We start from the raw sequence: 15,824 nt of genomic DNA on the forward strand, positions 1-15,824 counted from the left end.
AAAGTCTCAGGATGCAAAATCAATGTGCGAAAATCATAAGCATTCTTACACAGGAATAATAGACAAACAGAGAGCCAAATCATGAGTGAACTCCCATTCACAATTGCTTCAAAGAGAATAAAATACCTAGGTATCCAATTTACAAAAGATGTAAAAGACCTCTTCAAGGAGAACTACAAACCACTGCTCAATGAAATAAAAGAGGACACAAATGGAAGAACATTCCATGCTCATGGATAGGAAGAATCAATATCATGAAAATGGCTATACTGCCCAAGGTAATTTATAGATTCAATGCCATCCCCATCAAGCTACCAATAACTTTCTTCACAGAACTGGAAGAAACTACTTTAAGGTTCATATGGAACCAAAAAAGAGCCCACATGGCCATGACAGTCCTAAGCCAAAAGAACAAAGCTGGAAGCATCACGCTATCTGACTTCAAACTATACTGCAAGGCTACAGTAACCAAAACAGCATGGTACTGGTACCAAAACAGAGATATAGACCAATGGAACAGAACAGAGCCCTCAGAAATAATACCACACATCTACAGCCATCTGATCTTTGATAAACCTGGCAAAAACAAGAGATGGGGAGAGGATTCCCTATTTAATAAATGGTGCTGGGAAAACTGGCTGGCCACATGTAGAAAGCTGAAACTGGATCCCTTCCTTACACTTTATACAAAAATTAATTCAAGATGGATTAAAGACTTAAATGTTAGACCTAAAACCATAAAAACCCTAGAAGAAAACCTAGGCAATACCATTCAGGACATAGGCATGGGCAAGGGCTTCATGTCTAAAACACCAAAAGCAAAGGCAACAAAAGCTAAAATTGACAAATAGGATCTAATTAAACTAAAGAGCTTCTGCCCAGCAAAAGAAACTACCATCAGAGTGAACAGGCAACCTACAGAATGGGAGAAAATTTTTGCAATCTACTCATCTGACAAAGGGCTAATATTCAGAATCTACAAAGAACTCAAACAAATTTACAAGAAAAAAATAACCCCATCAAAAAGTGAGCAAAGGATATGAAGAGACACTTCTCAAAAGAAGACATTTATGCAGCCAACAGACACATGAAAAAATGCTCATCATCACTGACCATCAGAGAAATGCAAATCAAAACCACAATGAGATACCATCTCACACCAGTTAGAATGGCGATCACTAAAAAGTCAGGAAAAAAACAGGTGCTGGAGAGGATGTGGAGAAGTAGGAACACTTTTACACTGTTGGTGGGATTGTAAACTGGTTCAACCATTGTGAAAGAGAGTGTGGTGATTCCTCAAGGATCTAGAACTAGAAATACCATTTCACCCAGCAATCCCATTACTGGGTATATACCCAAAGGATTATAAATCATGCTGCTATAAAGACACATGCACACGTATGTTTATTGCGGCATTATTCACAATAGCAAAGTCTTGGAATCAACCCAAATGTCCATCAGTGACAGACTGGATTAAGAAAATGTGGCACATATACACCATGGAATACTATGCTGCCATAAAAAAGGATGGGTTTGTGTCCTTTGTAGGGACATGGATGCAGCTGGAAACCGTCATTCTCAGCAAACTATCACAAGGACAAAAAACCAAACACTGCATGTTCTCACTCATAGGTGGGAATTGAACAGTGAGAACACTTGGACACAGGAAGGGGAATACCACACACTGGGGCCTGTCGTGGGGTGGGGGGAGGGGAAGGGATAGCGTTAGTAGTTATACCTAAATGACAAGTTAATGGGTGCAGCACGCCAACATGGCACAAGTATACATATGTAACAAACCTGCATGTTGTGCACATGTACCCTAGAACTTAAAGTATAATAAAAAAAAGAAAAATAAGAAAAAGAAAGGAAGACATGAGAGAGGATAAAAGAAGCAAAAGAACCACAAAACAATAGGAAACAATTAACAAAGTGGCAATAGTAAGTTCTTATATACCAATAATTGCTTTAACATAAATGAATTCTTTTCTCCAATCAAAAGGCAGAGCGGTTGAATGGATTAAAAATGAAAACAAAGTCCAACAATCGCTGCCCACAAGAAACTTACTTTAAGAACACATATAGGTTGAAAGCAAAAGGATGTAACAAAGATATTCCAGGCAATTAGCAATGAAGAGGGAGCAGGGGTGACTATATGTATATAATACAAAATAGAATTTCAAGGCCAGGCATGGTGGCTCATGCCTGTAATCCCAGCACTTTGGGAGGCTGAGGCAAGTGAGTCACCCGAGGTTAGGAGTTTGAGACTAGCCTGACCAACATGCTGAAACCCCATCTCTACTAAAAATACAAAATAAGCTGGGCATGGTGGCACATGCCTGTAATCCCAGTTACTTGGATGGCAGGGGCAGGAGAATCACTTGAACCCCCAAGGTGGAGGCTGCAGCGAGCCGAGATCATGCCATTGCATTCCAGCCTGGGAAAGAAGAGGAAAACTTTGTCTCAAAAAAAAAAAAAAAAAGAATTCCAGTAAAAACCTATTGCAAAAAACAAATGAGGTCACTGTATAATGGTAAAGGGATCAATTCATCAAAAGGTATAAAAATTGTAAACATATAGGTACCCAATATTGCAGAATATAAATATAATAAAACAAATACTAATAAAACTGAAGGGAGAAATAGAACACAAAACAACAACAGTAAGGGACTTTAATAATTCCCTTTAAACATTGGATAGATTATCCAAATAGAAAGTCAATAAAGATAAAGTTGACATAAATAACACTGGTAGACCAAATAGACTTAACAGATAAATACAGAATGTGCTATCAGACAGCAGAAAAATGCACGTTCTTGTCAAGTGTACAAAGAACATTCTTCAGGATAGATCACATGATAGTCCACAAAATAAGTCTTACCAAATTAAAAACATTGAAATAATATTAAGTATCATTTCCTACCTCAATGGTATAAAACTAGAAATCAATAACAGGAGGAAAATTGGAAATTTTACAAATATGTGGAAATTGAACTCCTGAACAATCAATGAGTGAAATAAGAAATTAGGAAACAATCTAAAAAGATCTTGAGATAAACAAAAATAGAAACACAACATACGCAAATTCATGGGATGCAGCAAACGCAGGTCTAAAAGGAAAGTTTATAAAAATAAATGCTTACCTTAAAAAACTCAAATTAAAAAAATCTAGTTTTATAGCCCAAGAAACTAAAATATGTAGAACAAATTAAGCCCAAAATTAGCAAAAGAAAGAAAATAATAAACAATGGAATGGAAATAAATGAAATAGAGATTGGAGTGACAATTGAAAAGATCATTGAAACTAAGAGTTGCCTTATTTTTTTATTTTTTTTGTATTTTCAGTAGAGATGGGGTTTCACCATGTTTGCCAGGATGGTCTCCATCTCCTGACCTCGTGATCTGCCCGCCTCGGCCTCCCAAAGTGCTGGGATTACAGGCATAAGACACCGCACCTGGCCAAGAGTTGCCTTTTTAAAAATATAAACAAAATTGACAAATCTTCAAGCCAAGAGATAAGGTTAAAATACATAAAGTTATAAATGAAAGAGTAAATATTAAATATGATATCACAGAAATACAAAAGATCATAAGAAACTAGCGTGAAACACACATATGCCAACACATTGAATAACTTAGAAGAAATAGAAAAACTGCTGGAATCACATAACTTGCCAATACTGAATGAAGAAATAAAAAATCTAGATCAATAATGAGTAATATAATTGAAGCAATAATCAAAGAGCTCCAACAATAACAGCAAAAAACACAACCAGATGGCTTCACCAGTGAATTTTAGTAAACATTTAAAGATGAATTAATTCCAATCCTTCTCAGACTCTTTCAAAAACTTGAAGAGTAGAATATACTTCTAAACTCATTTTAAGGCTAATATTACCTCAAACCAAAGCCAAATAAGGACGTTACAAGAAAAGAAAACCATAGATTAATATTGTTATGAACATACATGTGAAAATTCTCAACAAAATAATAGCAAACCAAATTCAATGACACATGTAAAGGATCATACCATGATCAAGTGGGATTTATCCCTGAGATTAAGGATGATTTTATATATAAAAATCAATAAACATAATATATCGTGTTAACAGAATGAAGGATAAAAATCATATGATCATCACAATACATACAGAAAAAGCATTTGACAAAGTTTAACACTTCTTAATGATAAAAACTCTTAACAAGACTACAGAAAAAATATCCCTCAACATAATAAAGGCCATATATGACAAGCCCATAATTAACATCATAGTCTGAAAAGACAAAGGTGTTTCCTCTCATGACTTCCATTCAATATAGTACTGGAAGTGCTAGCCAGAGTAATTAAGCTAAAAAATAAAAAATAAAAAGCATCCACATTGGAAAGGAAAAAGTTAAATAGTCTCTGCTTGCAAATTACATTTTCTTATATATAGAAAATCCTAAATATACCACCGAAAAGCTGATTAGAACTAATAAACAAATTCGGTAAAAATGCAGAATACAAAAACAACATAGAAAAATTATTTGTATTTCTATACACTAGAAACAAACTGTTGCCAAAAAAGAATAACAATTTCATTACAGTAGCATCAAAAAGAATAAAATATGTAGAAATAAACTGAGGTGAAAAATCTGTACACTGAAAACTCTAAGATATTGATGAAAAAATTGAAGAAGACACAAATCAATGAAAGGATGTCCCTTTTTCATTGATTGGAAGAATTAATAGTGTTAAAATGTCTATACTAACCATTTAAAATATTGTTAAAATGTTGGAGCTATTTGATTATTGCTAAAATATCTATACTAACCAAAGAGATCTATAAATTTACATAAATTCCTATCAAAATTCCAATGACAATTCTCACAGATATAGAAAAAATAATCTTGAAATTCATGTGGAACAACAAAAGACCCTGAATAGCAAAGCAATCTTGAGCAAGAAGAACAAATCTAGAGGTATTACACTTACTGATTTCCAACTGTATTACATAGCTATAGTAATCAAAACAGTATGGTGTTGGCATAAAAACAGACACATAGACCAATGAAATAGAATAGAAAGGCCAGAAAAAAGCCACATATATCCTGTTGACTAATCATTACCAAAGGTACCAATAATACACATAGAAGAAAAGATAGTCTCTTCAATAAATTATGTAGGATAACTGTATATCCACATGCAAAGAAATGAAATTGGATCCTTATTTTACACCATACCCAAGAAATATATTCAAGAGTTAAATGTAAGACCTGAAACTGCAAAACTCCTAGAAACAACAGGGAAAAAGCTCCTTGATGTTTGTCTTCACAATGAAGTTTTGGATATGACACCAAAGGCACAGACAAGTAAAAACAAAAATACATAATTGGGACTACATCAAACTAAAAAGCTCTGCACAGCAAAGGAAGCAATCAACAAAATGAAAAAGCAATCTACAGAATGGGAGAAAATATTTGTAAACCGTACATCTGACAAACAGTTAATATTCAAAATATATAAGGAACTCATACAATTCAATAACAAAAAAATTAAAAATAGCCTAAGTTAAAAAGAGCAAAGGACTTGAATAGACCCTTTCCCAGTTAAGACATAAAAATGACAAACAGGTATACGAAAAGGTGCTCAACATTACTAATCCTCAGGGAAATGCAAATCAAAACCACAATGAGATGCATCATCTCATACCTGTTATGACTGCTATTATTAAAAAGACAGGAGCTAAGTCTTGATGAGGGTGTGTAGGAAAGTGAACTTTGTACACTGCTGGTGGCAATGTAAATTGATACAGCCATTATGGAAAACATTATGGAGGTTCCTGAAATCATTAAAAATAGAACCACCATACAAAGCATTCTCACTTCTGGGTATATATCCAAAGGAAATGAAGTCAGTATATCTAAGAGCTATATGCACTCCCATGCTTATTGCAGCATTACTCACAATAACTTAAGTGTCCATCAATGGATAAAAGAATAAAGAAATATAAAATAAATATATATTTACATAAATCATGAATTTTACATGAAGTATGTATAAAGTTATATATGAAATATATATTATATATATATGTACATACACAGTAGAATACAGTTCTAATGTAAATAACAAAGAAATTCTGTCTTTTGCAACAATACTGATGAAATGAACCTGGAAGGTGTTTTGGTATATAAAATGGGCCAGATACTGGAAGACAAATATTGCGTCATTTCACTTACATGTGGAATCTGAAAGAGTCAGACTCATAGAAGAAGAGAGTAGAATGATTGTTGCTTGGGGGAGATGGAGAGATTTTGTCAAAGGGTACAAATGTTCATTTATAAAATGATTAAGTTCTGGGGACCTAACATACTGCATAGTGACTATATTTAACAACACTGTATTGAAGACTTGAAATTTGCTAAGAGAGTAAATGTTAAGAGTTCTCACCATACACACAAAAGATGGTAACTATATAAGGTGGTGGATGTGTTAATTAGCTTGGTTGTGATAATAGTTTGATGGCTTATTATATCTATCATATCATGTTCTATACCTTGAATAGATGTAATTTTTATTTTTAATTATACTTTCAATAAATCTGGAGGAAAAGAAAGAGAAGAAAAATAGTATAGTGCCTGGTTCCTCTTAGGTGCTCTGTAAATGGCAGTTGGAGATAATGAGGAGGAGGTGAAACTGACCCCTCTGTCCCATAGAGCTGATGTTTATGGTTTATTTGAATAAACACAGAAATTGATCCACCCAATCTTAAAACTTGAGAAAGTTACATTTTTCTTATCTGAGTTTCCTTGTCAGGAAACCAACAATCAAGCCTCCCAGATAGTATCAAGGATCTGAAACTCACCAGATCACTGCATTTGACCAGTGAGACATCAGACCTCTTCACCCATCATGATTGCCTAACTAACCACTTGCCTCCTGTTGACCAACTCCTCTTCCTTACTCCTCCCTAATTCCTGTTTTCCTACATGTGGTTGCATTTCTTCCCTGCTATATAAACCACTACTTTTAGTTGGTCAGGGAGATGGATTGGAGACTGACCTGTCATCTTCTCAGCTGCAGCACCAAATTAAAGCCTTCTTCCTTGGCAATACTCATTGTCTCAGTGATTGGCTTTCTGTGCAGTGAGCAGCAGGGCCTAGACTAAAACCCTGGTGTTTCAGTAATGGAGGAAGAAGAAGAAACTGAAGAAGGTGAGATGTGAATATAATGTAATGAATTTGCATTCACAAGATTCATAACAGGCAAGATAACAATCTAGACACTTTGGAGCCAGCCTGGGTATGTGCTTGGTGTAATGAGCATGGGACATGTTGGTTAGCTTTTGGCAAAGCTATACAAGAGGAAGAGAAGCCATTCTTTAGGGAGGGAGCTATAAAGCTCATCTGGCAGCCCTGCCTAGGGCCATGTCATTCCCTGAGACTTCTAGAATGCCAGAGTATCTAGGAGAACTGTTTTTAAAACATTGCTCCTTCTTGCTGCCTGAAAATCTTTTTTAACTTACTTTATTTTATTTATTTGTTTTTGCTGTTGGGTAGAAACGATGTATAAAAAATAAAACTTGGATTGATTCAAAAAATCTTTGCTCTGCACACAGTGTTGTATTCTTTTGTGTGGGGTTGGAATTGGAGGACATTGATTAAATTTTACAATTTCATTAAAAACATGCCATCCATTTTTACAAAAAAAAATAAATCTTTAAAAGAGATCATTGCTTAATTAATCATAGGATAAAGAAAGATTGATGCTAAGAGCTGTTTTACAGATTAAGAAAAGTAGAGCAGGGACCTGCTGGCTCCAAAATCTAAAGTTATTTACTTTCAAATGAAGCGTTTATCCACATAAACGAATTCTCTCTTTCAGTGATATTCCATTGCATCTAGGTGAACTGGTTCAATTTACCATAACCATTGAATAAGGTAAGTTACTACTGTTTAAAAGCCCCACACTTCTTTGCTGTTAACTCAACTCTCCTCTTGGATGAAATTATACTTTTCACTTTGCATAGTGCCCAAGGGACTCAGCCCACCCTCTGTGTGCTAAACTGGCACTAGGAGCTTTTCCTCTTTTTATAAATAATGAAAATTGAGACACAAACAAACACAGCATATGCTTTAACTAAAATAATGTAATCATTTATGGTAGTAAGGGGAAAATATATTTTGGTCCATCTATGGTATCCTGGAAAATTCATGGATAGTATTTTGGTAACTCGAGTTTAGAAATATTAAGTGGTTATGTGTATAGGCATATGGGGAGGAGAAGGGCCACAACTCTTACCAAATCTTCCAGCAGTCTATGATATCTAAAAGGTTAAGAGCCAAAAGTAAACTCTCCAAGGGCTGGTCTATTGGAATAGGGTATTCATCTAATCTCAAGAAGATAGGTAATTTATATGGCCACAAATAGAAATATTTTCAGGGGTTCTGACACCAATATTGACAAAAGAGATGGATTTGATACTTGGTTCCTTGAGTTCAGCTTTGTGGCTATTGTTAATAACATACACATGAAGCTATTTCTTCTTCATAGATGAACAAGGTCTAGGACTACTGAACCACCCAAATTAATGTTTATGCCAAGAAATATATACATTTAAAATTCTGTGGCTTAGCACCACTTATTTTGTAATGTTAATATAAGTAATAATTTGAATAAACACTGCTGATTTTATACAATGGGCCAAGATGTAAGTGATAAAAAGAAATGTAAGGTGTACTACTTTACTGTTCATATTGTACACTTGGGCTACAGACAAGCACATCGAAGGTTAAATAACAGTAACTGTTTTATACAACAATGTGCAACAAAAACATTGTACCATTAATTGATAAATGAGTTGGATTCTGAAAAATTTAGAAGCCAGAAAGAAGCAGAGGATTCTAATTAATGCGGTGACTAAAAAAATGAACGTTTCTTGGAAAAAGAAGAGCAACTGAAAATGGTTCTGCCTTTTACAGAGTGAAATGGGAAGTCATTGGTCGGTTCTGAGCAGAAGAATGAAATGATTTAACATACATTCTAGTAGGATCACAGTGACTGCTTTGATAAAAATAGGCTGAAAAAGGACAAGAACATGTGCAGGAAGACCAGCTAGGGGGCCATAACAAACCAGCAAAAGATGATGGTGGCTTGAATCACACTGGTAAATTCGACTGTAGTCATATTTTGAAGAGAGCATCTGCAAAATTTACTTACTAACTTTGACATGGGATATGAGAGAGACATCAAAAATGATTCCAAGGTTTTGCCTTGTCCAACCAGAAACAAGGAATTGCTCTATCTTGATAAGGGGAAGACTGCAAGAACGAACTTTTTGGAGATGATTAGGAGTGTGTTTTAGAACATGTTAAGTCTGAGATGTGTATTAGACATCTAGTAGATGAATATATGACTATAAGTCTGAGACAAGAGGTGTAATTTTCAGAATGGTCAGTTTAGAGATAGTATTTAAAAGGATAAAAGCCTAGGTAAAAATCACCTGGGGAGAAAAGAGAAAAGGAAGGAAGGGAAGGAAAGTGAATCAGCTACAAATATTTTACTATGATCGGAAGCTGAAATGTGTACACAGCGCATTAGAAGGTGACACTACAGAGCTAAGTAGAGGTTAGATCACAAAGGACCTCAAATGCTGTATGAACAGTAACTCTGGGAAGCTGCTGTAGAATTCTAAAGGGGAAAGTAACATGACCCGGTATGAATTTTAGAAATTGGCAACAGAGGCCGGGTGCAGTGGCTCAAGCCTGTAATCCCAGCACTTTGGGAGGCCGAGACGGGCGGATCACGAGGTCAGGAGATCGAGACCATCCTGGCTAACACGGTGAAACCCCGTCTCTACTAAAAAATACAAAAAACTAGCCGGGCGTGGTGGCGGGCGCCTGTAGTCCCAGTTACACGGGAGGCTGAGGCAGGAGAATGGCGTGATCCCGGGAGGCGGAGCTTGCAGTGAGCTGAGATCCGGCCACTGCACTCCAGGCTGGGTGGCAGAGCAAGACTTTCAATTATGTGCTACTACAATTATGGGAGAAAAAAGAAGAGAGAAATGTATAGCAATATTTTCCAAATATATACAAGAACACCCTTCAACTTGCCCAAAACTCTACCCATCAGCAAATTTTTATCAAGCATCTCTGGGAGCTACGTTCTGTGCTAAGCACTATTTTTCGAGTTAGCAACAGGATGTTTTTGCTGAAGTACTGAGTCTCAAATGTATCATGATTGCAATTCTGTTTCTACATCTATTGTTCTGTTCTCTTTTATTGTTTTGGTAAGTAGTTAGGAGCAAAAAAAGATGTGCTAGAGAAAATAGAGTCCTATGTATCTGCATGAATGTATATGCACTGTGGCCTCAACACGGCTGTCCTGGGGACATGTGTTAAGACTGTATTACAAATAAGGCTATGGTGTTTCTGGTTGATCAGTAATTAAGCCTTCTGCTACAAGAATCAAAATGGATCTATTCATGATCATTCCCACACTCATAGCCAGGTCTAGGGTTTCTGTCCTGTGCTGTAAAAGACTTTGGCATACTAATTTGTGTGTGGATAACAAGGCAGAAACAAAGAGTTCTCTTCTTATCAGGTTTTATCACATGCAAGCATGTTATGGAAACTTGGAGGAAGTTGCCTCACTTTTTGAGACTTTGTTTTCTTCACAACACTTTACTTAGTATTTTACTTCTATTTGGCTGTATTTATCCATTCCTGATTATAGTTTACTTCAAAATTATAAATTAGTAGGTGTGCCCTTTCTTTGGTCTATGAACTGTTCCTAGGAAGCTTTTATTCAAAGAAAATCTTTTCTTTCATAAATTACATTAAAGCAGCAGCAGTACTTTAGCAGGAAAAATAATCTAGTATCACAATGGAATATTTGGAGACAACTGTAATAATGTTTTAACCTCAGAACTTTCAACAAATTTTATAGATATTTTATAGTAGAAGTAACAAAGACATTGATGCATTGATTCCGTAAATTAGACCAAGCACATGTGGCATTGTTTTGGCACAGAGAGCTGTGTGGCTTCCTCTATCAGCTAGCGTGAAAAATGAAGAAAAGGTATACAAAAGGAAGTCACGTTGCTCAGGGCCATGCTGATAGTTTACTATTGCTGTTCCTTGGATCCTTTAAATCGTTTTCATAACAGATAGTTTTGAACTCTTATTTTTAGCAATAGCTGCCAAATTCTGCAAGCCCTATAATGTTCTCCTCCCTAATTAGTTTGGAAGCTTGTAATTGTTTAAGTTTAAGCCAGCCTCTAATGTCTGCCAACACATTTGAGCAGGATTGAGCAAAAAGTTGAAGAAATGGCTACATATTATTACTTGCTCATTTATTTAATTTTGTCTTTTGATCAAATCATATAACTCTAATACCCCCAAAAACATTCACAGCACAGAAGGGGCTTCTTTTAAAACAGCTAGAAGCTGGCTTTACTTCTTTGGACACAGTGATTTCATGTCTGAGCGATCCTGTTGATGTTTAGAAATTGAGCAGAGACTCCCTGGCATGATGCAGGGACGTCAACATACTTTGGATAAAATCTGTAAGGTCCATGATTTTTAAAATGCATCATAAGAAAGCCATTATATGTTATTAACGGGATCTGGCATGTGAGCAGCTCTACTTGTAGTTTGGGAGCATTTTTGTATGTGTTTAACAGAAATCTGGGAAAGTAAGAAGTATGTGTGCACCAGAACAGTTAGCACTGTGTTCAGAATTTGTCAGTGTGCTCAAGAGTTTATTAGGTAATAAGATCCTACGCACGTTTCCACTTGCAATATGAAAAATGTCGGGACTGATCACGTTTCATTAATTGTCTCTGTGCATTCTCTGTATAATGTGGCTGTTTGACTGTTGTTTCCCCTACTCTAATCAGTTGTTTTTACTATGAGTACAAAGAGGGAGGATGTATTCAAGATCACTGAAGAATCATATAGGAAATGGCTTATATTGGCTACAGCTACTACTTCCTGAAGGAATCATGATGGTGTTTATTTCTAAAAGTTTTTTCACCAGCTCCACCTGAATGCATATATTTAGAGACTTTATATGATTTTACAGCAAAGTGCTCAACATTTTATAGCATCATCACAATTTCTACTTTTCTCTGTAGCTGCTATCCTTCACATGGGTGCTTTTGGGAAGATACAAAAGTAGGTTCCAAATTATTCTATGCTGGACAGAGAAGGATTTATGTGCTTTTGTCAAGTTGTTCTCATTCTTTTAATGAAAAGTATTGAGTATAAATTTAAAAACTATATTTCCTTACAAGGATTATGTAAAGTTTAACCTTTCCTAGTTATTGTGGCTTGCTGTAAGGTAAAGACCAACACACACACACACACACACACACACACACACACACACACACACACCCCTTTGCAAAGTGTTTGTTGATTGCTTCATAATCATCACTTGCAAGCTGTGTTTCAGTAGCTAACAAGCAGACGGACCTTATTACACGAGATGATATTTCCAACCAAAATATGATTTCAACCAAAAAATAGACTTAGTGAGACTTATCCCACCATCTAAAACATATCTTTTGATGAAAAGCATTCTTAATTTCATCCTATTACTCCCAGATTGACTCATATACCATTCTCAGTAATTTCTCCTCTAGCTGTAAACTTAGCATGTCCCCACCACTTCCAGCTCACTTAAGCATGAGTCAGTCCCTCCTGCTCTGATCTGCCTTCAACTTGTCTCCATATTCCTAGTAAGGAGGTACTCAGATAATATTTTCACTCTCTAGGATTATCCGCCAGAGTTGAGTAGATATACTGCCTCTTCTATTCCATTGCCTACATTCTATGACCCCTTTTATTGCCACCTCAATGTTAAAGGACATCACCATGCAGCCACACAGTCAGAAAGCCCAGAATTGACTTATGAGACAGACTAGCTCCCCTTTTCCCCTTCATTTCTGTGTGCCTCAGTTTCATCAAGATAATACCTCTTTCCAGCCTTTTTAACTCTCCTTACCTCATCATCCCCCATCACAATCATGTGCTAAAAACCAGGCTAAGCATAGTCACAACCCAGTTGCCAGCTGAAATTTCAGAGTACAAAATCAAGGAGCCTCTTAGCTCCCTGAAATGCCCTTTGCCCCAGACACTTTGCCTCTATATCATTAAACACATGATAATGTCTCCAGCCTGCAGGCTGGCCACATCCCCCATTGACACTACTAGGGCCACTCCAGACAAAAGAGGGCAGTGCTGAATTCAATAATACACATCCAAAGTGCTTTGAAATCCCCAAAGACAGATGCTTTATGAATACCAGACACTATTATTATCTACTCTACTGCTCCCTGTCATGGCAAAGTCTGCCCAAAGTCTGTACCCTCACAAATGTATTTTTACTTTTTCAAGCTGTTACCCATTAACTTCTTGCTAATATTTCTGGTTATTCTGGGCCTCTGTATTTAAACCCTTGGTTAATATTGGCACTTGTCACCCTTCTGTCTTTGCAGATGTCACTTAGCATTCTTTACAAATTAGCAACACAATTAAGCAACACTGAATACCCATTTTTGACCTTCTGTGTACTATCTCAACTTTGGATACATTAGAATGCACCCCACCATTTAAATATCCACTTAATAAAGCATTATGTTACTCTTAAGCCTGCCCAAATTAATTTGGGTTAGATTGAAGGATAAATTGTAAGAGTTTACAGAATGTTTTGCTTAAATCTAGCTGTAGTATATCCACTGGGCTTGTCATACTTTATTCTTCCATTCTCTTCAACTACAAACTTTGTATAATGCTTTATGCTTAGATTGGAAGTTAGCAACCTATGCCATGTTTCTCTCAGACTACTGTTATAATGGAATTTTGCATTAATTTGGTCCCATTCTTTTACTAAGACTTGAAGAACATGACCTTAAAAGCAACAGGAAAAATAGCTTTTTAAAATATAATCCTTAATTGATTATCAAATGATTTCATATATTTTTAAAACTAATTGCTTACATACTAGCAGATCTTTCTGGGGCCCTTACTTGGGGGCAATTATAAACAGGCTCTGGTTCTTATGTTTAATCTCTGTTTCACTATGAATCAAAGAGATTATAACATAGGAATAGGATGCAGTCCTACTGCTTTTACTGACCCATTCTGCTCAGGAATAGCAGTCTCCTAACTTTTCAGCTAACTTACATTTCTTCTGCCCTCCATTGGAGCAATGCTCCCTCAAAACCAGCAACACTCTAAGTATCCGTGAGTTAATATTTCTAAACAACTGGGATGCCTGCAATGAGGTGCACTGTGCCAAAATCAGCAACCATTCCACAATATCTAAACCTTTTCTTCTATCTGGTCCCTCATAAGGCTCACTATTCTAAGAGCTATTTATCCCATTATTCAAATTCTCCCGATAGTCAAATGCCTTAAGATTCAATAGACTAATATTTTGGTCATCTACAATAGAAATCTGTGTTTCCCATATGTTACAGAACCAGATGGTTCAGGTTGGTCTTTTATTTGTCAGGCTCAATATAAAACACTGCTCTCTCTTGCACTCTCTTTCTCTCAGGGTTTTAACAGGCCATCCAGTTTACTACTCCACAACCCCCTACTCCATGGTTTAACAACAGACTGAACCAAGAGATGAGCAACTTCTCAGCTGCTGGCCTCCTCCCAAGGCACTCTCAGCATGGCCAGCCCCCACTTCTGTTCCTGCTGGCTTTTTGTGCAGGCCCTTGATTGAGAACCAGTCCAGCTGGGCAGCCTGTTAACTCCTTTAACTCATTCTTATCCGGCCCACCTCGATCAGGCCCGGCCCTCTTTCTGATCATAGTTACTTAGTGAGGCTGTATTGAGCTCCTACACTTACCCCCTGTTTTTTCACCAATCTAACAAAAGTGAAAAGAGCTAATAATTGCTGTGCACCTACTATGGCAAATGCTGAGTTAGAACATTTTAATAGTCACATATCATTTAAGACACAGAACAACCCAAGAAAAGGCATCATTATTACCATTACATAGAAAAATAAACTGAGGCTCAGAGATATTGAATAGCTACTCACACATCTAGAAAGTGGTAAAGCAGGATTGCCACTCACATATATCTTGATCATGGGGATCAACTAAAAGAGACTGCAACTTCAAGGCTAAAGAAGACACTGGAGAATATCTTGTCCAACACCACGTTGTGTATATATATGGCATCTACGAAACAGAAAAGTTAAGTGACTTCCTCAGGGACCCACAGCTGAATGAATAAGGCCTTGGAGTTAGAAGCCATATTTCAGGATCCTAGCCTAGAACTCTTACATTGTCTCACAAGTCAAGTACATTTCATTTTTCGTTATTATCTACTTCCTTTGAATTTATTTTATTTTTTGTGATAAAAACACTTAACCTGAACTCTACCCTTCTAACACATTTTTAAGTACGCAGTACATTATCACTGACATTACTGTACAATGTCGTACAGCAGATCTCTAGAACTTAACTTAAACTTTATGCCAATTAATTAGTTACTGCCCATTTCTGCCTTATTCCAGTCTATGGCAACCACTATTCTATACTTTGATTCTGCGAATTTGATTGTTATAGACATCTCATATAAGCAAAATCATGTGTAGCATTTGTTCTTCTCTGGCTGACTTATTTCACTTAGCATAATATCCTCAAGGTTTATCCATGTTGTCAGGTATTGCAGAATTTCCTTCCTTTTTTAAGGCTGAATAATATTCTATTTTACATAAATACTATATTTTCTTTATCCGTTCATCTGTCAATGAACATTTTGGTTATTTATGTATTTTGACTATTATGAATAGTGGTTTAATGAACATAGGAGTG

The sequence above is a fragment of the Macaca thibetana genome, chromosome 4 (genome assembly GCF_024542745.1).
Source record: "Macaca thibetana thibetana isolate TM-01 chromosome 4, ASM2454274v1, whole genome shotgun sequence".
Classification (NCBI taxonomy): domain Eukaryota; kingdom Metazoa; phylum Chordata; class Mammalia; order Primates; family Cercopithecidae; genus Macaca; species Macaca thibetana.